The 23,102-nt window shown below is 47.2% G+C and overlaps 1 protein-coding gene across 1 annotated transcript in view; it reads right to left on the bottom strand.

Moving 5' to 3' along the window:
* Nucleotides 1-22,851, bottom strand: part of Myo16 (myosin XVI) — a 482,961-nt gene extending 460,110 nt beyond the window's left edge. The window contains exon 1 of the mRNA XM_006981334.4: nucleotides 22,558-22,851. The gene's annotated coding sequence lies outside the window, so the exon portion shown is untranslated. The remainder of the gene's footprint in view (nucleotides 1-22,557) is intronic.
* Between the last annotated feature and the right edge of the window lie 251 nt (nucleotides 22,852-23,102).

A 23,102-nucleotide genomic window follows, 5' to 3' on the forward strand; every position in this document is an offset into this window, starting at 1 on the left:
TTCAATTCCATTTAAACTATCAACTAGACAGCATGTGGGGGGAGCTGTCTCCACAAAACTGTTGCCCTGAACACAGCTGTCATCTGGAAGCATTTGAGTATTGCTCTCCTTCCATTTCAAACCCGATACTAACAGAAAGAGTCATCACAATCTCTCTGGAAGCTTCCTGCTTTTAGTCACATGGGGTATAATGTATGCCGGCTCCTTTTGAAATGTACTGATTTACCAAAAAAGTCCAAGTTGGTGAATTAACAAATCCTGTGAGGGGTCCCCGAGACAATAGTTTGCATGCAGTTTTCTAACACAGCATCTGTGGTGGCAAAACGTGTGGAGTCCAAAGCCCAAAGCCTGCAACATATGCTTCCAAAGAAAAGAATAAAATGCCGGCCTGGTTACTAGGAACCTAAAAGGGCAGGAGCAGCTGCCGCTGTCATCAGAGGGTGGTCACCCATGTCTGCACTTCTGAGAACAGCAATCTGTAATTAATTCTGCACTCACCAGCTGGCCTCTGCCACCCCCTCCCCTGGCCCCTCCTGAAGACCAAGTGTGGAGAGATGAGGAGTGAGCCTCATCTGTTGCCAGGCTGAAGAAAAGAAATGGTATTGTTTGCTCAGGCAAGACACCCAGAACATGTGTGAAAGAGTAACAGTAATTAAATTTCTAGAGAATGTAAGTTGACTACAGTACATTCAATCAAAGAATCCTAAGTCCACAGACTTTATTTTTAGGATTATCATTAAAATCTCCTTAGTAAGTTAACCATCTGATGGACATGGCCCAGCTCCACAGCTGTGTGCTCGGCAGGTGTCTTTCAAGCCCACCCAGGACGAAGATCAAGGTTGCAGGGTTGGTGCTGACGTCTCCATCCGGGGCTTTCTGTGTCAGGCCATTTTGCTTCCTAACCATGTTGGTGACGTCTAAAGACAATATAGTTAACAAAACTGGGTTTGGGGGCTCCTTTCTGGAGTGCAGAAACAGGTGAGCCATAGAGTTGCCACAACAAGGGTTCCCTGGCTCCAGATGAGGTCCAAAAACCCCAGTCAGAGCATACTGACTCCTCAATGTGCATTTATATTCCCAGACTGACTGACCTCTGTAACCGTCCAGCAGCCGTGAATTGGACAAGGAGCTGTACAAAGGTTATATCTAAGGCAGGCTTATGGGCACATTAAGCCCGCGACATATGCTTTCAAAGAAAAGAATAAAATGTCTGGAGGTTGGGGCCTGGAGGCTGGATCTGCGTCTTAGATCTAACCACAATTAAATCAAAAATCAAACCATAGATGCCCGTGTGGGATGGAGAGAACATCGACATGGAAGGAAACTAGGAAGGTGACAATGAGGTTCAAGGTCTGGGAACAGAGAGAAAGGACCTCGCTGTTCTTTGGTCCGTTTCCACTTAACATGAGAAACACCAAGTCAAAGGGAATTCAAGATTCACCCCTCCAAGGAGTTTGCCTGTCGCCTGTTGTTGTTTGGGGACGAAAAGTCCCTTGTCTGACCCTGGGCTGACACGAGAGAATAGAGAGGAGTCCTCGCTGCCCCGCCTCCATTGGTGGAGCAGAGAGCTCAGGGCCAGGGGCCAGTTTGCTTGCAGACCTCCACGTACTTTTCAATTCGTTGGTCGGACCCTTGTGTTCAAGTTCCTGTACATCCTTCGATGAAAAGCCCCCTGACCACCCTCCACCAGACATGACCACCGCACCAGCAAAGTCACCCCTGCCCCGAGACCTCCTTGCAACCCGTATTCATTTCCCTAAGTAGCCGCCATGTCTCCTTTCCAAACTGAACTGATTGGGGGCTCTGTGTGATTCGGGTTGTGAGGGTTGAATCCTGTTGCCCAATTCTAAAATTTCTGTGTTGACAAATTGAAGCCTACAATTTGTCCTTACTGGGATTCGGGGTCGTGGCGGCTGTTTAAGATAACAAGTGGGTTATCAATGGGCTCTACATCCAACACGACTGTGTCCTTTCGGGTGGAGAAAGGTATTCAGCAAGAACAGGATACAAAGAGTGAGACTGAGTTCTGCAAGCCAATGACAACAGCACACACAGCTGGTCACAGTGAGTCAGAACAGGGCTGGATGGATTGACTCTCAGTCACCACCCGCAGTAGAAGCCAACCCTGCCTATGCCTCAGCTTGGACATCTAACACCCAGAGCTGTAACACAGCACAGTCAGGCTGCGGAAGCCACCCGGTCTGTGGTGCTCTGTGACGGTAGCCCACGGAAATGCATACAGCCATGAAAATTAGGTTCCCGCATTTCTGTTTGGAATTTATGGTATTCACGAACTGGATACCTTCCTGGCATTCACAGACTAGATTGTAGTGGGTAGCCATTCCAGCTTTGACCTGGAAGTTCCAACCGCCATTGAGACTTCAGTAACTGTCACGCCTACAAGGCAGGACCGAGAGAGGACCCTTGAGACCCGAGATCTGGATGTGCTGGCTCTCTTGGTTCTGGGACCCTAACGCTGGAGGTAGATCGAGCAGAGTTCTTCAGAGAACACTGACAGACGGTGCCATGCCTTTCCCAGACTGTGTAAACTATCCATTCACTTGTAAGTTACCCCACAAAATAAACCTTCTTTTGAACTACGTGGAGTTGCCTTAATAATTTCACCAATACTAGATACTTTTCTAAACTACAATTTAAAACCCATGCATGGACATGAAGCAGAAGCTAAGTGAAGTTTCCTGACATGACCATTTGCTCAGTAACTAAGTAAACAGGAATGAGCAGGCACTCTGGAGTTGTGCTTTGTTGTAACATATAATCACAGGAGCCCTTGTGTTCTGAGCGGAGAGGGACTTGGGGATGGAGAAAACACTTAGCCAGTCCTGGTCTGTGTCACACTCTTAAAAATCTCCCCATTCTGGCCAGGTATAGTGATGTGCGCCTTTCACACACACACACACACACACACACACACACACACACACACACACACACACGCACACTCAGAAGGCAGACGCAGGTGATCTCTGTGAATCTGAGGTCAGCCTGGTCTACACAGTGAGTTCAGGACAGAGTTGCATGGCAAGACCCTGTCTCAAGGAGAAACAAAAGGTGCCCCATTCTAGAATACTGTAGGACATTGCTAAAATACCACCTGCAGTGAGGTCTGTGCTCTTCTTCCTGGCTTAGCTTTTGTATTTGGAAAGTAATTAATAACTATTTACCACACTAGAAACATTGCATTGAGAAGCCGGAATGGAGAAATCCAAAGTAAAAAGATCCCCTGTGCCTCCAGCAAATGTTTACACAAATCTAAATAAGTTCGAGACCCTTTGTGATAAAAATAAATGTAAATTTAGAACAAAGTGTAAAATATGCATAATAATAGGAACATCTCCGAGATGTGTAAAGTTCACATTTATTTTCTTAATTATTTTCACATTCAAATTCAGCCCAGAGAAAGGAAAAGCCATTGTATTTACAAAACAGATCATTAACTATAATTACACTTAGAAGAAAAACTACTTAAGGTCCCACAGGCCGGGCTCAAGGGCACATTGTCAGGCACACAGAAGCCAGTTTTCAGTGTGAGCGGTGCTGTCTTCCAGCCAGCCGCAGAGAAGGTGAGGGGTTAAGTAGCACACAGACACCTAAGACGTTTTATATCACAGGCAATTATGTCTGCAGCCGAAGGGATCAAGACACAAGACTTCTTTTGCAGATAACTCTGTTGCAAATAGAAATTTGTAGATAATTAAAAGACGCTAAAATCCAATTTAAAAGTTCCAATCATTGGCTCTACTTATCACCCAACACAAATGTACAAAAAGAAATGTCAATAAACTACTGAGTCTTTTATAATCTCCACATAGCAGCCACACAAATGACCTGAGTCCTCCCTTCTAATGTCCCTCAGAAGCCACCTCCCCAGCCTAGTCTCGCCAGTCTCTTCCCTCCCATGTCTGTGACATGGTGTCCACTGCACTTCCTGGAACAGATGGTCACCCACAGGCTGCCCTCCACCTGCCCTACCATTTCACCAGGCCGGTTCCTTCCTAACTGGACTGAGACCCAGGGGGCCAGATAACACGTCTGATAGCTCTCTGGATACTTTGGACAGGAAGGAGAAAACTGAAAACAGAAGAAGCAAAAGAAGGAAGAGGGGGCAGGAAAGAGGAAAGAGAGAGGGTGGAGGAAGGAAGGGAACACAGGAAAACAAGAGTTTACCAAGCCCAGCATCCTCAGTGTAACCAAGGTGGGTTCCCGACCTCTCTGCTCCTGGCCACCACTGGGAGAGAGAGACCAGAGGATGCACACGGGCAGATGGTCCAAAATGACCACTGCTAAGGCTTTGCTTCTGATAATGAATGCTAGCTTTCTCTTGGGAGGCAATTTCTCTTCTATACTTTCAAATTGTATGTAACTGTACCGCAGAAAGTTAAACGTTTATTGATTTAAATATACCCGAGACAGAAGAGAATTTAAATCCCCATCACCGTTAAATGAATTGTGAAAACGTTTCAGATTGTCTATGGATTTTACTGGCTAATTTTCTCTCTGACAAATACCAATTGTGTTCAATTTGCCATAATTTTCTAATTCGGAAAGAAAATCTACTTTTTCTACCTAATGAAAACTTTACTGACAAGTTGCTAAAATATAAGAAACTTCATGTTCACAATAAAGACCTTAAAAATAATCCCTAAAATCCAAATAGTAAAAGACACGGTTCCCTTATATTTTGTCCTTGCATGTAAACTGAATTTCCCTCAGGTAAGGTGATCCACAGACAGGTTATGTTTGCAGCCCCTGTTTACCGGTGTAACAGTGGCGTGTGCAGATAGATCACACACATCGTCTGATTCTCATCACAGCTGAAGCGGCTTAAACTGATCTTAGATACCAGAACATCACCACCTACGAGTAAATGCTTGTTCAGGGCACATACAGAGCAGGGGACAGAATGAGGCTCCACCAAGGCCAAGCCAGAGGGAATGAATTATGTAGAATTTTTAGTGAAAATTTTCTACATGAATACTGTATTTATATCATTTCTACTCCTCCCTCTCACCCACTGTGCTGATATTGTGTCCCCCAATTTATTGTGCCCCCTAATAAACTTGTCTGGGGTCAGAGAACAGAACAGCCACTAGACATAGAGGCCAGAAAATGGTGGCACACACACCTCACTTTAATTCTAGCCTCCTGGAAGCAGAGATCCATCTGGATCTCTGTGAGTTCAAAGCCACACTGGAACAGCCAGGCATGATGACACACGCCTTTAATCCTAGGAAGTGATGGCACGAAGCAGAAAGGTATATTAAGGCATGAGGACCAGGAACTCGAAGCCGTTAAGCTTTTAGGCTTTTGAGCAGCACAGTTCAGCTGAGATCCATTTGGATGAGGACTCAGAGGCTTCCAGTCTGAGAAAACAGGATCAGCTGAGGAATTGGCAAGATGGGGTTAGCTGTGGCTGGTTCTGCTTCTCTGATCTTCCAGCATTCACCTCAATACCTGGCTCCAGGTTTGTTTTTATTAATAAGACCTTCTAACAATTCATGCTACAACCCATTAATTCTCTCCTTGTCCCCCAACTCTTTCTCAACTTCATAGCCTCTTATCCATTATTGTTACATACATGCGTGTGACTAATACAGTAGATATGTATGTATAGCCTACTGAGTCCCCTCATGCATACGCGTCTTTAGAGGCCAACCACTTGGGATCAAACCACCTAGAAGGGGGCTTCTCCCCAGAGAGGACTGAGTCTCCCCCTCAGCAGCCGGTCATTCCCTGTAGCCCTTCATCTGGGGGCAGGGCCTCGTGAGATTTCCCTCCTCTGTGTTAACACATCCACTTGTGTTGTCACTGTTCATGTCTTGTTTGGGTGACTGTTTTGGTGATAGTTTCAATGTGTACTTTGTGAGTGACAAACTGTTTAAAAATTCTAGTAAATTATTAACTTACAAACTGATGGATCTTGGATTAGAGCCTCAGATCAAAAGGTAAAGTGTGGCTAGATTTGAGTCTCTATCCCTCTGTGGTGTAGTGGTGCGTGTGTGCGTGTGTGCATGTGTGTGTGTGCATGTGTATGTGTGCATGTGTATGTGTGCATGTGTGTGTGTGCGGGTGTGCACACACATGTACGTGGGTGATAAACGTAGAAAGTAAAAGCAGAAAGGGTTCCACGGTAGTGGAGAAGAAAGGGGGTCTGATGGTGTGATTCCAGGGTAACGGGATGTGTGCAATACAAAGAAGGGGAGTCTACTCAGGGGACAGAAGATCTTCAGAAAAAGTCACCATGAAGGGGGAGGCTGTGAGTGTCAGGACAGAGTATACATGGCAGATACGCACAAAAATGTCACCATGTAGCATAATACATTTTCTAATTAGAGACATTAATAAAAATAGGACAATATTGAGCAGAGCTCACATATGCCGGTTTTCTATTCCTTTGGCTTCTGCATTCAGTCTCGCTGTGGTTTAGTGCACCGGTCCTTCATCATCACTTTGTTTCCTGGTGATTTGTCATTATTATCTGACCCTCTGGTTAATTGGGCTGTTTTGTCAGCCTCCTTCTCAGAGAGACCCGAGCTAGCAGCCGCAATGGTGCTGGGCTTTCATTTTCTATCTTAAGATTTGGGTGCTTACTCTGTTGGTTTTGTATCTTGCAATGCTGTTCAGTTGGTACATCCGTTCAGCAGTTTTTACATAGAGCCTTTAGACATGTCCTTATATAAAACCATGTCATCTACAAAAAAAGGGGAGGAGAGTAGCATTAAAATTCAGGGTATGGAGACGCCTCCGTGGTAAGAGTGCTTGCAGAGCAGACCCAAGAACCCAAGCACTCTTGGAAAAGCTGAGTGTGGCCATGCACTGCTGGAACCTCAGCACTGGGAGGGAGAGGCAAGCAGAAGCCAGGAGCTCACTGGCCCAAAGTGCAAGCCTGAGGCTCAGGAGGGGACCCCGTCCCAAGGTGACCATATAGAGAGTGATGGAGGGCAGAGAAGTCCTCCTCTGAAGCCCTATGTGCACACAGGTGCGCGCACACGCACGCATGCACGCACGCACGCACATTCACTCACTCATGCCTTAAATTCGTAAGACAAATACAGTATTAATACATGAAAGCACTGGACTTTGTGTCTGGTGTTTCGGTTTATGTATGTAATGACCGCGCTCTCTTTAATGAACGGAAGCCAGATACCACCTTCCCTAACACTTTGACTCTGAATCCTATGGAGTTCTCACTGTTATTAAACACATCCATTTTTTAAAATCTATTCTATGTGCCTTTTACATCGAATATCCTGGTCCCATTTATTTCCCTGTCCCTTCACATCCACCCTCCGCCCCTGCACACACCACCAAATAAAACAAAATTTAAGAGAAAAAAAAAAGGAAGAATAAAATAAAATAAAAAGGGAAAAACGTAAAAATCTCATCATGGAAGCTGCCGTGGGACACAGTGAGTCACACCGTGAACCCCTCTGTCCGTGTATCTTTACTTGCACGTGTTCATTGCAGAGTCATTGGTCGGGTTGGAGGCCCTGGTGTCTACTACACTATCAATGCTAGGTCCTCACAGGGACTCTTCTTGGATGTCCTGTTGCTGCTCTGTGTTGTGAAGATCCTGCAGCTTTGGGTCTGCAGTCAGGCCCCTTCATGTGCTCCAGCAGATCATAGATGGGGTAGATGATAGGGTGGGCCAAGTCATATCCTGGGGTCTGGGTTTGAGCAGCTGTAGGGTTGGTCCACCAGATGAGAAATGGGGACAGCTCTCCCATGCTCACACCTTTGGGGCTGGCTCACCCACACCTGCACTAACAGGGTTGGCTCTACTGTGCTGTCCTGGCGAGGGGCAGGACCTGCTCCCCTGAGTGCTGCAGCTGGTGGGGGTCAGGGAGAGCTCACCCACTCTTATGACCACAGGGACAGCTCTCTCACCTGCCACGGGCCATGCTGTCACAAGACAGATGAGAAGTGGGAAGAGCTCTTCCATGATCACAACTTGGGGGCTGGCTCACCCACCCCTGCGCTAACAGGGTTGGCTCTATTGTGCTGTCCTGGTAGGTGCAGGGCCTGTTCTCCCGAGTACAAACCCATTCTTGAGACAAACTTTGTGAACTCTTAAAGCAGTACTTAGCCTTGCCTATGCATCTGGTTCTCCCCAGAAATGTGTGTTCTACACATTGCTTAGCTTAGTCAAGGAAATACCTTTTCCCCTTTCATGTTGTTTGGATTCAGATGTGAGGCACACTTGAGCAACTGGTGAGCTTATGCCTGCAGTTTTACAAGGAAGAGAACAACTGAAAAAAAAATCATTAGCAAAAAAACATGAGTAAAGGGACCAGAGAAGCAAGAGAGAAGGAGGCAGAAATGGGGGAAGGAGGAGGAGACACAGAGGCAGAGGGGCAGGAAGGGGAGGAAACAGCGGCAGGACAGAGCTGGAGACTGATTTCTATACTACAGAAGAGTCTCCCTCCTGTTAGGTTTTTACCAAGCAGGTGCACTCCAGAGTGCTGGCTTCCCTACCTCTCCATCACTTGCTGCAAATTGGCCACTGACCTGGAGCCGTGTGCTATGCAGATTAAACTACCCTATGCTCACCTGGTGGAATCTGGACTTCCAGCCTCTGGCAAAATGATCATGGGGGATGGGGGTTTAACAAACTTATTACCTCACTCGTCTCCTGGAAATACACACGTTTCTAAACAGTGGGAGGTTTCTGTCAAACCATGTTTATTGCATTGTTGTTCCCAAATGCTTGTGGCTCGTATTTCTCTCAAGGACATTGATTTGAAGGCATATCACAAAATGTGTATGTATTCCTTGCCCTGGCAGAGATTTTTAATTCTAGAAGATAATTCCTATACTTCTAAAGCATCTGGAATTCAGACAATTAAATACACTCCCATCCAGGTCTGTTTCTGGGTCCTTCTGAGCTTCTGAGTCTCTAGAACTGCAGTTACAGGTGTTGGGAAGCTGCCACATGGGTGCTGGGAATCAAACCCAGATCCCCTGGAAGGGCGGCCAGCACATTCAAGCTTGTGGCCACCTTTCCAGCCCCTTCCAGTAGTAAGACTCCAAAGGAGCCATAATGGTAAGTGTTACCCTCAGCCTTGTGACTTTGGAGCAAGGCTCTTTTTCAAGGACCTGTGCCCGCCTCTCCCTTTGTTTTGACTTTATCCCTTTACAAGCAGTAATTATTTGTGAGGAAGGCGGGGGTGGCTGTCTAAGCCACGCTGCACATGTAAGTGGAAGCTGTAATTTAGGACCAAGAAGTGCTTCTCTGTTCAAGAAGGCAAATGTTGTCTGCAGAGCAGTTGAAAAGTCCCGGGATTTCCCTGCTGAAGACCATGCACTGTTCCCATTTCCTGTGAAAGGGAGGTGTACAGAGGTGACCTCTAAATTCAGAACCTCAGACATCTAGAGAGACATCTGTTTCATTGGTTCCTTGAGGACACACTCCACTGAGTGTAAGGTCATATTTCTCTTGATTTGGAATTCTTAAGGTCAAATTTACATTGGTTTATGAGCCACAAGAAACACGTTTTAATATAATCTTCCTCTACCCAACCCACTGGTCCAAGATCAGCTACACATGGGCAAGATCATTTCTCTACACGAAAGATACATTCTTTCCACACTTTTCTGGTACTAACCTTTCCAGGGAAATCCATCCATGCTTCCCTTTCAGGGTTTCAACCATTCTGGTTTATTTTCACTGAATGTATTCCATTTTTGAAACATCTTTAATTTTTTTATGATTCTGCAAGATGAATGTGTGGCTCTAAATATTGACTTATCAATGAAGCGGTGAGGCTCTGGCCCCAACGTCTACAGCCCATCTGCCTGTTCTGCCTGTGTTGTGCTGATGTGGCCTCACTGTGCTGGGTGTCAGTCAAGAGCTAATGTCTAGTCCACATGTTCTCTCAAGATGAGCCCTTGACATTTTTAATTTATACCACTGGTATTTTGAAAGCATCGGCTGCAGGTGACAATTCTTCCTGATAAGTGACCTCTCATTCTTGGCCCTAAATACCAACTCACTCAGGTCTTTCTTTCCGTGTTAATCATTTAGAGTGTTCATGTCCAGGGCTCTTTCTCGCCTCTGTGCCCAGACCTGGAAGGAGAAACATGATACATACCACAGTCATGGCAGACACAGCCCTCAGTGTCCAGTAAAAGAGAAAATACATTCTGGCGTATGCCCAGGAACGGACTCACTCAGAAATGAATGACCCGCAGCTTGGGCAGCAATTCCCCACAGTTCCACTTATGAACACTCTGTCATCACACTGAAAAACCTACAGTGTTCAGAGGTGGCAGATGCTGCCCATAAAAGTCTATCTTAATATAGCTTAATTCCAATGCTGCTGGTATACACTTATGACATATTTATCTTCTCTATGGCCTTCTAGTTTTCATTAAAGATGTCTGAAGGAATCAGTGGGTAAAGGCACTTACTGCCAAGCCTGAGCACATGAGTGCAGTCCCTGGAACCCACATGGTAGAGGGAGAAAACCAGTTGTCTTCTGACCTCCACATGTGTGCCATGATACATGTACACACATACAAACACACACGTGTACACACACACACACACACACACACGTACATTTTAAAATAGTAAATATACTTAAAAGAATAACTAAGGCTAAGTATGAAGAATAATTGTGACAATCCTTCTGCATCCCACCAAAATTCCAGGTTTCAATTTATAGGTTATCTGATAGGGAATAAACCCACCCGTGTGTGGATCAACTCCAGCCAAATTCCACAGACTCCTGGAGGCTGAGTCGGATCAATTTCACCCAAACCATGTTGCTACCACATCATGGGGAAAGTTGAAGGAAGAACTGTGATCTTGCCGCCCCCCTTGGTACAGATAGAGACCACACACACCTGCGCTTTCATGGCACTGTCTACCAAGTGCAGATGTGCACAGGCCTGCAGCCTCCTGCGGCTTCCCCTTCTTTCTGGTTCATCTGTACTCTGCATTACTGTACTTTGTATTACCCCACCGATCCCAAACCCTCGGTGGTGGTTTCAATGAGAGTGTCCCCCCATAAGCTTGGCTACTGGAATACTGGGTCCCCACTTGGTGGCGCTGGTCAGGGAAGGTTAGGAGGTGCAGCCTCCTACACCACCAGGGGGTGGGCGTGGAGGTTTCAAAGCCCCCTCTTCCCATTCCCAGGCCCCTACCTCTGATTTGTGCTTGTGGTTCGAGAGGTGAACCCTCAGCTCTCAGTTCCCAGGTCAACCTCCGCGTTTGCCGCCTGCTGGCATGCTGTCCCACCATTTGGACCTCAATCCTCTGGAACCATAATCACGATAAACCTTATCCTGTAAGTTTCCTTGGTCACTAACACACCTTCATCCTGCTGTCCTCATGGATGCTGCCTTTCCCTGTGCAGAGCAATTCAAGGCGTGAGGCGCTGCCTTGATGTTGGTGTGTCCACGGGGCTTTCTTTCAGTCTCTCTTCCTTCTTTGTGATTTGGTCTTGATCAATCCTCTCCTGGGTTTCCCCTAAAGTCACCACATTTCTTTGTCTGTTCTTGCAAGTACATGTCACTGGTGTTGGTCTTTGGTGTCTCGAGGGTGATGCTATTTTGCTGGACAGCTAACTAGTTTGACCTGGTCTCGTCCTACCCAGAGTCCCCTGCACTTGGCTGGCAACGACAGCCGACAGGGTCAATGTTGACACTCTGAAACATTTGCCAAATATCTTGTTGAGATCTGACTGAATGCTGATGGATCAAACAGTACTAGTGAATTAGGAAATAGTAGAATAGAAATCCCTTTGGGGTACTCATGAAAGGGGCATGCCCTGAATCACTGAGCGTCATTCAGAATATGACAGGTTATTTTGGCTTGTAGTGGTCGCAGCAGAGAACTGTGACCATCGTACAAAGGCACTAGAGGGAGTATGAGCATGGGGTTTCCAGCAAAAGGAAAGAGGAAAGCCTCTCCGACTAAGAATATGTACAGACATACCCAGGGAAAGAACCATCCACCACCACCACCCACAGCCCTGCCAGACTGGACATGAAGATCTTATCCTGAAAGGAGTCAGTCTGCAAGGACTGAAAAACGTTGGTTAATTTATTAAATACCCAAGTCTCAGGAAAACTTAAACCAAAAATATTCGAAGGTAGGCGAAGAAGCAGGGACTCAGTGCTCAAACAGGTGGGTAAGATTCCTGCCCAGAAACAACCCCACACAAATAGATATCTGTTAGCGACCTGACAAAGAATACAAAGTCTCATCATAACACAGTTCAAAGAGCTTAAATAAAACACAGTTTGACAATTAAAGAACCAGGGAGACAATACATGAACAAGAAGAGAATGTCAACAAAGAAAAAATAAATTATGAGAAAAACCAAAATAGAATATAATACCTTCATAAAATATCACCAGAGGGGTTCAGTGCAGGTGAGTCAAGCAAGGAAAAAAACATAACTAACTGATTCAATTTGAATCACTGAGTCAGAACAGCAAAGACAAGCATCTTAAACAAAAGCAAAGGGCACAGAGGGGACGCTATGACTGCACTGAATGGTAAGTGTAGGTGCACTGTGTGCATCCCCGAGGGTCCCAGTGAGAAAAAAGGAGCAGAGAGAGGACTTGAAGAAATAGTGGCTTCATGGCTGCAGGTAACCCAAATCCGAGCACCTGCACATTCAGAGTCAAGAAACTCAACAGACCCCAGAAGCATGATCCCAAAGCGGCTCCCACATTCACATCACATTGTTAAAAGTCAAAGACAAAGGTGAGGCAGCTGTGGCTCTCACCTGTAATCCCAGAGTCTCCTGCACAATGCGAGTTCCAGGACAGCCAGAGCTGTTACACAGAGAAACCCTGAAAGTCAAAGATAAAGGAGGATCTAGAAGGCAGTGGAGGAGAGGTGACCTGCCTCCTAGACAGGAGCTCCATACGGTCCTCAAATGATCTTAGCACAAACGGAACTGGTTGCAGGAGAGTGGGACAAGACATCCAAAATGCTGAATGAAAAACAAAAGCCTGACAATCAGCAATATCATGTTTAGTACAACTGCCTTTCAAAAACAAAATGAAGACGTTACCTGACAGACAAACCTAAGGGAGTTTGTCTTACTAGAGATCCTATTGGATAAAGCAGGTACTGAAATCGCCTACTATTTGTGGACTGATGTTCACCTGTGTCTTTAATCTGGTAGTACATTTCATTTTATGAGTTTTGGTTCCCCAGAGTTTGGTGTATATGTGTTTAGGACAGTGGTGACTTCTTGGTTAACTGTTCCTTTGATTAGAATGAAGTGTCCCTCTATGTCACTTCTGATGAGTTTTAGTTTGAAGTCTTTTTTGTCGTAGCACATCAGTGTTTTGTCTCAGACAGCTTCCTGGCTAAATGTCACTTCACAGAGCACCCTGGAGAGTGGACGGCAGTTCCAGTTTTTTCTTTTGCTTTTTCTTGACAGCATAGGTGACTGTGGAGGGACGGCTTTGCCGTTGAAAGCCTCTGGGTCGACTCATGTCCTAGCTGATTTTACAATTTCTGCTCACGATTCTATAATTATCTCTCCTAACATTTCAAAACCCACAACACAAACTGGCATGTAAAACCATTCCCTCTAATTTTCTTATTGCATATCCATCACCAGTGATTTCCTACTTATTAATTAGATCCAATCTCGCTAGAGCATGCCTTTCCATTATTTTTATTTCACGGCAATATCTTTTTAGAAGATAACTCAAACTTTGTAAATCCCAAGACTTTTTCAGAGTGAATGAAACATTCAGAAAAGCAAGGTGTGGCGGGGGAGATATTCCTAAGTTGTCTTCTGCATGGCAGCTCAGCAAAAACTGAGGTCTGCAGGTCTCTGGATTGGTGGAAAGCCTTGACTCTTTTACCCCCATTCAATCCTGCATTTAACCCTGCAAAGCATTTTGCCTGGCTGGCTGAGCAGACAAGGCCTGGGCAGCTTGCCCCAGGTTTCCATCCACTCAGAGAGAAGTGGATCTCAAGCCTTTTCCTATCTCCTTATAGATCATGTGACACAACGATCCTTTCCAGCCTCAGGGACAGGATAACCCACATTAGGACAACCCCAGGACATGTCTCTATCCAAGGACTTGTGCCGTAGTGAACTGCCTTCCGAGGAGTGAACTCCAGACCCTACTGGCTGCTTCCGCACAGTGTAAATCCATGCTAGGCCATGTTCCCCCACTCTCATGTTTACTCAGCCCTGGTCACGATTCTTTCTTTCTTAGGCTGTGTTCCTTTAATCTCACAGTGAGTTTTAAATCACCGAAGTGAATTTCTCTTTCCCAAATAAAAAAGATAAAAGGAATATTAATAGACGTTTTAAACCAGGATTCGAGAGCTCAGAGAGTTATCTCTACCCAGGGATACTCCCAATCACACAACACTGGGCTGCTAATAACTGAGACTCGAAATTGAGAAGGAAATGAGCGGCCGAGCGAGAATGTATCCTTCTTACAGGAGTTACTGAATATTTCAGATGTGTTTACTAAAAGCAGAGAGAGGCACGTGCCAGGAGCTTCAACCTCCGGATTCATTTTAAAACAGGAACTAATTCTGATAATAAGAAAGAAATTAAAACACTTTCAATATGTTTTCTCTTGGAAAGAATCACTCCGAAGCTGATTTTATGCATAATAATTTGATTTAGCATATTACAATTTGAACTCATCCTTCTATACACCCCTAAGCATGTGTTTTAAAAAGATGTATTTTATTCATGTGCATGTGTGGTTTGTGTATAGTGGTGCCGGCAGAGGCCAGAGGGCATACGATCTCCTGGAAATAGAGTTATGGGTATGTGCGTACCACCCCATGGGTGCTGGGACCTGAACTCTGGTCCTCTGGAAGATGAGCATGGGCACTGAACTGCTGTACCTTCTTTCCAGCCCTTCAACCGTACATTTTAACAACAAATGCTCACAATGGCATTTACGCATTATGAGCTAATTGGCTTTCCTATATTGTGTATAGTAATCCTGTGTATTGTGTTTAACTATGTATGGATAAATGAAGAGACCTAAAATCTTAACGAATGGATACCACATCAAGTATTTGAACACAGTATGGCTCATATCTTTTTTTCTTACAATTCAGTCAATCTATGTAAAAATATATCTCTTTAATTTCATTTATGTGTGTCTATGTGAGTGCATGGTGTGTGTGTGTGTGTGTGTGTGTGTGTGTGTGTGTACCCATGGAGACCAGAAGAGGATGTTGGATCCCTGGAATGGAGCTAAAGCCTGTTGTGAGCTGCCCAATGTGGGTTCCAGGAACTGGACTCGGGTCCTCTGGAAGAGCAGCTGGAGTTACTAACCACTGAGCCACCCCCCAGCCCTACAACTGTCTCTTTCTATGTCTAGTTTGCTCCCTTCTTTCAACTATCTGCCAATGCCTGGTAAGCTGTACTTAATGTAAGCTCAACTTTCCACTGTTGCTATTGATGGAGGGATCGAGGCTCAGCAAACACTGCCGGTGCTCCAGGCTCTCACTAGGCCATAGTTAGGATCTGCGCACATGCTTTGTTTGGGCTATGTTATTTTTCATGATAATTCTAAAGTGTAAGTAAGCTAGACATGGTGCCTCAGACCTGCAATCCCAACACCAGGAAGATCATGCCACTAGGGCAGGACCAGCCTTTGCTGGAAAGTGAGCTGGAGGCCAGTCCGGGCTATGATCTCACATAAAAACCAAGAAACAAAACTGAGACAATGTGCCTAGCATTCTGGCTGTCTACGCTGTAATCAATAGGCCACAGGCCACACAGGCCCTGCTGGTGTCACATCCTGTCCCACCAGTTGGCTTTCTGCATGACGTTTTTTTGTTTTTGTTTTTGTTTTTGTTTGAGACAGGATTTTTCTGTGTAGCCCTGGCTGTCCTGGATCTCGCTCTGTAGACCAGCCTGGCCCTGAACTCACAGAGATCCACCTGCCTCTGCCTCCTGAGTGCTGGGATTAAAGGCACGCATCATCACTGCCCAGCTTGAATGGCACACCTTTAAGGAGGTAATTATCTTTACTCTTAAAAGCAGGTAAGAGCACAGGGTAAATAATGAGAGTGTCATACAAGTGTGGCTCTGAGATAAACCAGCCTTGTGACAAGAGTCCCTTGGGCTCTGTGTTTTCTTTCTTTCTTTTTTTTCTTTTGCCTGTAAAATGAAGCAGACTTTTGTGAGAAGGGGCTAGAAGGAGTCAGGGGCATGAAGAGGATCTGGGATGGTGCAGAGAGGGTAGAGGCAAACAGAAAGTTAGATGGGGCTCCATCGGTCAAGGGTGATGGCAATGGGGCTGGAATATTCCGGGATAGGCTTGCAATTTGGAAGCAGCTCTCGCTTCATTAATCCTCATGCCCGTTGCCTATACACAAGGAACCTGCTAAGCCAGGGACAGAAAGGAAGTGAGATCACAGGACAGGAAGAGACACAGAAGCACAACCTAGTACCTCAAAGTTTACAGACAAGGATGTTCTTACACTATGGAGGGGTCGGGAGAGGAATGGGGATGGTGCTGGGGGTTTTGAGCACCCCCAGCTTAAAAGATCTACTGAAGATCCACTGAACAAAGTCATAGGATGCTCACACCCAGCCTCCAGGAGAATGAGTGCCAGAGGAGCAACCGAGGCTAGGGTCTACGTGGAGAATAAGCCAGCTGGTATTATAAAGCAAAGGATGGGGTGCAGCAGGAATCTTAAAAGTTCTTATTAATAAAATCAAACCTAGAGTCAAGTATTGGGGTGAAATGCTGGATGGTCAGAGAGACAGAACAAGCCACAGCTAACCTCACCTGGCCAACTTCTCAGCTGATCCTGTTTCCTCAGACTGGAAGCCTCTGTGTCCTCATATCTGAATGGCTCTCAGCTGAACTGTGCTGCTAGAAGCCTGAAAGCTTAGCCAGCCAAATGCTTCTAGTTTCTGGTACTCACGCCTTATATACCTTTCTGCTTTCTACCACCACTCCCTGGGATTAAAGGCGTGTGTCATCATGCCTGGCCGTTTCCAAGGTGGCCTTGAACTCACAGAGATCCAGAGGGATTTCTACCTCCGGAATGCTAGGATTAAAGGTGTGAGTGCCACCATTTTCTAGCCTTTGTATCTAGTGGCTGTTCTGTCTCTGACCCCAGATAAGTTTATTAGGGTGCACAATATTCTGGGGGAACATAATACCACCACTTCTCTTCAGGAGAAGTGGAAGAACAGATAGGAGGTGGACAGGAGGACTATGGATGATCAATAGACACTACGTGGCTCAGAGGAACCTGCCACAGTTTACACGGTGGGCAGCAAGAAATTGCTGTAGTCCTTCCGCAAGTGGTCTCATGGCCGAATTTGCATTTAAGACAAATCACTCTGGCAACTGTGAGCCTGATTCAGAGGGGAAGAGTGGAACAGGAAGATGGATGAGGTTCCTGAGCCCTGGCAGGGAATGATGAAGCCCGGATAGGGGCAGCCAGAGAAGGTCAGAATAAGGAAAAACTAATCTGAGCAATATTCATGAGAGAAACACCGGCGACTCCATGATGGATGGGCAGTGAAGCGGGGGAGGGAAAGAGGATAACTGAGCCCATGAATGAGAGAACTCTGGTATCACAACACAGCACCATGGAGCCAGAGAGAGCAGGGTCTGTTTCGCATATCAGAAATCAGGTGCTGTGCCAAGCGTCCAGGGAAGGGGTCCTGCAGGCAGACGCTGGCTGAAGACAAACCAGAGTCACAGACTGAGGATGTACAAGGAGAGCTCAGACACAGGCAGGTAGTGCTGGGGACAGGATGGGAGGGAGGCGAGGAGAGTAACAGGGGTGGGGGGTGGCAGGTGGACAAAAGGAGAAGTTCAGAGAGCGACGAGACAAGGAGAGATGGGGGGGAGGGGCAGGACTCGGAAAGGTGGATGGTGGCAGGGTGCTGAGGCACGAAGTCTGTGGAACTTACAAAGACCAGGTCAGTTTGTTACAAAGAGTTAACAAAATTGTATGTGTGTCAGATAACGTGGAGTGTGTGTGTGTGTGTGTGTGTGTGTGTAGCATTCTAAAACCTTGTGTGTTTGTTATTATATACTTAGCTAAATATAGAAACAAGCTCCTAATTCTCAAAAAGAAAGAGAGAGGAGGAGAGAGGGAGGGAGGGAGAGAGGAAGGGAGGAAGGGGGAAAGGCTCAAAGAAACCACAACATTAGCTCGCTACTGGAAAATAACAATGTATTTGAGATTATGAATATTGTGGATAATTACTTTAGGCTGCAATTAGATAATGTAAATCTAAACATTCTCTTAATTAATGCCCTGATGTATTGTCACTTTTCCTGGTTATCATAGTAACAAGAATTATTATCTAAGAAAATCCTTCCAGGCCCCTGCTTAAGTAGGGAGGAGAGCTAACTCACACCAGATGGACATGAGCTTGCATTCCTAGACTCGGTGGTTTTCAAATGACAGCTCACAGGAAAATGGCCCAGGCATAATTGTGTTTATCACCAGACCCCAAATCTGTAGGACCATAGTGTGCTAGGGAAGTCCTGTCCTCCCCAGGTACCAAGAGGGAAGTCCTGTCCTCCTCAGGTACCAGGAGGGAAGTCCTGTCCTCCTCAGGTACCAGGAGGGAAGTCCTGTCCTCCCCAGGTACCGCAAGGGAAACCCTGTCCTTCCCAGGTACCACGAGGGAAGTCCTGTCCTCCCCAGGTACCAAGAGGGAAGTCCTGTCCTCCCCAGGTACCAAGAGGGAAGTCCTGTCCTCCCCAGGTACCAAGAGGGAAGTCCTGTCCTCCTCAGGTACCAGGAGGGAAGTCCTGTCCTCCCCAGGTACCACAAGGGAAGTCCTGTCCTCCCCAGGTACCACAGGGAATCTAGAGTCATCAACCAAGGCGCACCCTGACTCCACCTGAAATGTGTATACTATTCTTTCCAGAATCAAGTTGTTGCGTGCTTCAATCACTTACCATGTATTAATCAGTTTTTTTTATCACTCTGACCACACCAGACAAGAAACAACTTAGGAGACAAGAGGTTCACTTGGGCTCACAGTTTGAAGAAAGTCTCTGTTAGGGTGGAGAAGGTTCTACAGCGTGTGGCCTCTGGTTGCACATATCAGGAAGCATTGGGGAGGGTCTGCTTCCTAATTTCCGTTTGTACTCAGCACAGACACCCCGCCTGTGTGATGGTTCTGCCCTCATGTAGGATGGGTCTTTGCTTTCCGTTAACTCTTTGAAAATGGCCTTGCCAGCACACAGTAGTACTCTATGAGTTCCATAATCCAGCCCAGCTAACCATGAAGGTGAACCATCACAAGTCTACTTCTTGTCAGCATGATACCCAAGTACACTGCGTTTAAAGCCATGGTGACTCACTTCCACAGAATGTTGCAGAAGAGCTGATGGTATGTTTCTTACAACTTTATGTCAGAAAGACTCTGTTTGACTCATTCCTAGAACATGCCCATGATAGAGAGAAGCAAGTTGATTGGCCAATTACTTCCTTCATTCTAAAAAGCATTGCCTCAATTCTTAAAGAGCAGTTTCCGGGGCAGGATGGGGGACCAGAAAGACAAAGAAGCCTTGGAGACAGGACACACACAAAACAATGTTCAGCCCATACCACTCAGCTCCTGTAGGAAGCTGCCATGGAAGGCAAGCACATTGAAGAAGGAAACGTGGAAAGTGATGTTCATCTCTCAGGCCCTGCTGAGTGTCTCACTGTCCCTGGCTTAATTCTATAAAGGGAGAGGGCATAGGATTCAGAGGCTGGAATCAAGGAACCTGAAATTAATGACCACTCTTGGCCTGCCTCATGGGCATGAGAACTGTGAAGGTCAAGGACGATCTTAGATGAAAAGGCAATCAGGAACGAGGTGTCCTGTGAGGACCCCTTCAGCTCCTCCGGGGAAGACGGGCAGTCCTTGCGCCAGCCTTCTCACCTTGCATTTCAGGTGAAAATGCTCACGTGTACTACCTGGCTGCTAACTCATGAGATCAAATCACATGCTCTGTCACATCAATACGGTTCCTTGTCGCTTCGATGTCCACATTAGCACCATGGAAATCTTGAAGAAAAACGAGTTGCATCGTGAAGAGGCCAGAATCTATGAAAAGGGAGTGGCCAGAGGGATGCCCAGGGACAGAGGAGGCAAATGAGAAATATCCCAGTCTATCTAATTCGACCCAGTTCCTGCAAGCTCTCCCCTCAGAATCATGTCACCAAGACCCTCCCATTCCCACAACTCTAACACTCCAGGATGACTGGGACAGTGGGACTCAGGAGATCTGCACACATCTAGCTGGTAATCAAGAACAAAAGCAAAAAACCAAACAAACCAACAAAACTGCTCAACTCCTCTGAGTATTCGTTGCTTCCCAGATGATAGTGGAGGAGCCTGAGACAATCACTTTCAGGGTTCCTTTTTACAGGCTGTCTGTCACCGGCTCAGATTCACCCCTGTGATGACATACGCCGAGGGCAGACACCTGGTTCAAGTGCTCTGCTGAGCACAGGCTCTAATGGAAAGAAACACTATTTTTCCCAATAGCTCAGGTCGGGCTCGCACATGTAGCTGATGTTTAGCACATTCACTATCTGCAAGCTGTGTATATACACCTACACAGACACAAATATGCGTATTTGAGTCCCATGTGAATTCTGTGCGTGCTTGTGGCAGAATCCAACAGACTTTCCTTCAGAGATGTTTCCATTTTTATTTAGTCTCCTCCAAGAACACTCATGTCTCACTGAAGGCCCGTGTCCTGCAGAGGGCTCCAGTTCTGCAGACTCTTTTATCTGTACAGTGCGGAATTGCCCACAGATAACATTAATGACTTGGTGTAGCAGCCACTGGAGTGTCTGTCTTGAAGCATTCCCAGACTGTGGGCAGAGGTGTCTTTACAGAACAAAGTGCCAGCGCAAGGCACTTCAGCTATTTTAGTGTACACGGAACACATCAGCGCTTTTCTTCACAGCCGCCCCAGTTCTCTCGGGACACAAATGAACATAACCATCGCATTAGGCTCTCTAGATGACATTTTGATTAAAGTAATTATTCCTTTAGTAAACAAATATTACATTCTAGATGACTTTAATGGCATGTAATAGAGTCTGTAATAATTCTGGTTACAAAGCAATGACATGTATCCTGGCTGCCACAAAGTCCACCAAATGTTAAGTCCTGTGGGCTCGTACAGATCTCCACGCGCACTAACCTTAATTCCCGTTAACTGTCCATCACACGTACCTCTGTAACATTAACAACTAAAACAGCTTTGACATGTTTCAGAACACTTTTCCTATGGATGGGACAGACTGCCCTCGAAGCAAACGGGAGCGATGCCGGCAGCTGTAAAGAGCTCCGTTGAGACAGGTCGGCAGCGGCCCCTCCTGAGCCTGGCTTTCTTTCCAGGATCTCCTAGGTGACTTTGCTGCCTCCTCCTATTCTAAACTAAATGCTTCAGGACAAGCATGACAGGGCTGCAAGAGCTTTACACACTGGCAATGATATGGGGCAACTGTCACTTTGGCAGGACACCAGAGGCTTCCCAAGACTCCCAAAGAAAGCCCCACTAAAGTGGTTAAAGCTTCACACACACATACACACCTGCACACACACACACACACACACACACACACACACACACACACACACCTGCACATACACACACCTGCACACACACAACTACACACACACACACACACACACACATACACCTGCACACACCCCAGGTAAGCACTGGACCCTAACCCTTCCCTCTTGTGGTGATCTCAGAATAGCCAGGGCTCAATTGACCTGGCTCCTTGATGGTTTCTGCAGTGTGGTCAATAGTCCCTTCAGCGGGCAAGTGCTGAACACGAGATTTTCACACACTGACCCCAAATCCATCCTAAGCCACAAGTGAGTAAAAGGCACAACCAGCTAGAGAACTCTCTGAAGATCACCTGTTTCCTTTAGAAGGTGTCCAAGGGACTAGTTGAAATGCGCTCTTCCACCAACCCAGCTGGGCTAACCCAGCCTGGGAAGGCAGGCTTTGTGGCCCTGGGAGGCACCGCACTGCAAGTCCTGACCTGCCCCTCACTTAGTCGCCGGCCTCTAAGACAAAGCGCTGACAAGGGGTCGAGGCCAGGGGTCAGAGGGATCAGTGCGAGAGGCACCAGCTGGCAAGCTCCTGCCTGCATCTTTGTTCTCCCAAGTCTCTTTTCCATGACCAAAGGAGAGTAGTAAGTGGCATCCCATCGCCCCAGGAGCGGTCGCATAGGTGACAGCGCGCATCTCCCATGGCAACTAGCAGCTTCTTCCTACAAATTGCCAGTTTTGCCTCCTTCTGGATAGATCCAGAGTTCGGAGAAGGATTCTGGTCCTTCTGGTCCTGGCCTTCTTTCCCATATCCCAAAGGTGTCGGGGTCTTCGCGATCCCTTGCCAGGAAGAACCGAGAGAAACCGCTTCTCCACGCCCTAAGCCCGGCGCCTGTCCAGCGCTCACCACGGCAGCTGGGACTGGCGCTGGGGACCCAGCGAGGCTGGACTCCACGCTCTGCAAGACCGCAGACCGAGGCTCCCCCAAGTTCCCCACGCGAGGGATCCCTGCCGCCGCCCCTACCTGCCGGAGAACGGTCCTCTGAGCCCGGTGCCCCGCGATCCAGCGATGGTCCCGGCTCGGCTCTGCTCCTGGGCGCCCGGCCACCACGCACAGACGGGTGGGGATGCGCTGGGGACCCGGACTCCACCCGCCTGCAGCTCGAAGCCCCCGCCCCTCTGGCCTCAGCCTTGTCCCCGCTACTGGGTCCTGCGCCCCGCCCCCTCCTTCACAGCCTGCAGCTGGGCTCCGGTCCTTCCCCTGTCCTCCTGTCTCCTCCGGGTCTCCGCGCAGCTAGGGAGGCCGCCTCCTCGTCCTGGCGCCCTCCCGCCTCCCTGCCGCGCCCCGCTTCCCTCCCTCCCTCTCACGCGCTCTCACGCGTTCGCGGAGACCGCGCCTCCCAGGCTGGCTCTGCCACCCTCCCTCGGGTTCCTCCTGCCTCCCCCTCGCCTGGTATGCGAGAAAGGGGCTCACACCTCAAACTTTTCCGCCCTGACTTCTGTAAGACCACGGGGAAATGGATGGCACTGTGCGTTGCAACGGGGCTCCCCTCGGACATCCCACCAGAA

This window comes from Peromyscus maniculatus, chromosome 17, assembly GCF_049852395.1.
Source record: "Peromyscus maniculatus bairdii isolate BWxNUB_F1_BW_parent chromosome 17, HU_Pman_BW_mat_3.1, whole genome shotgun sequence".
Lineage (NCBI taxonomy): Eukaryota > Metazoa > Chordata > Mammalia > Rodentia > Cricetidae > Peromyscus > Peromyscus maniculatus.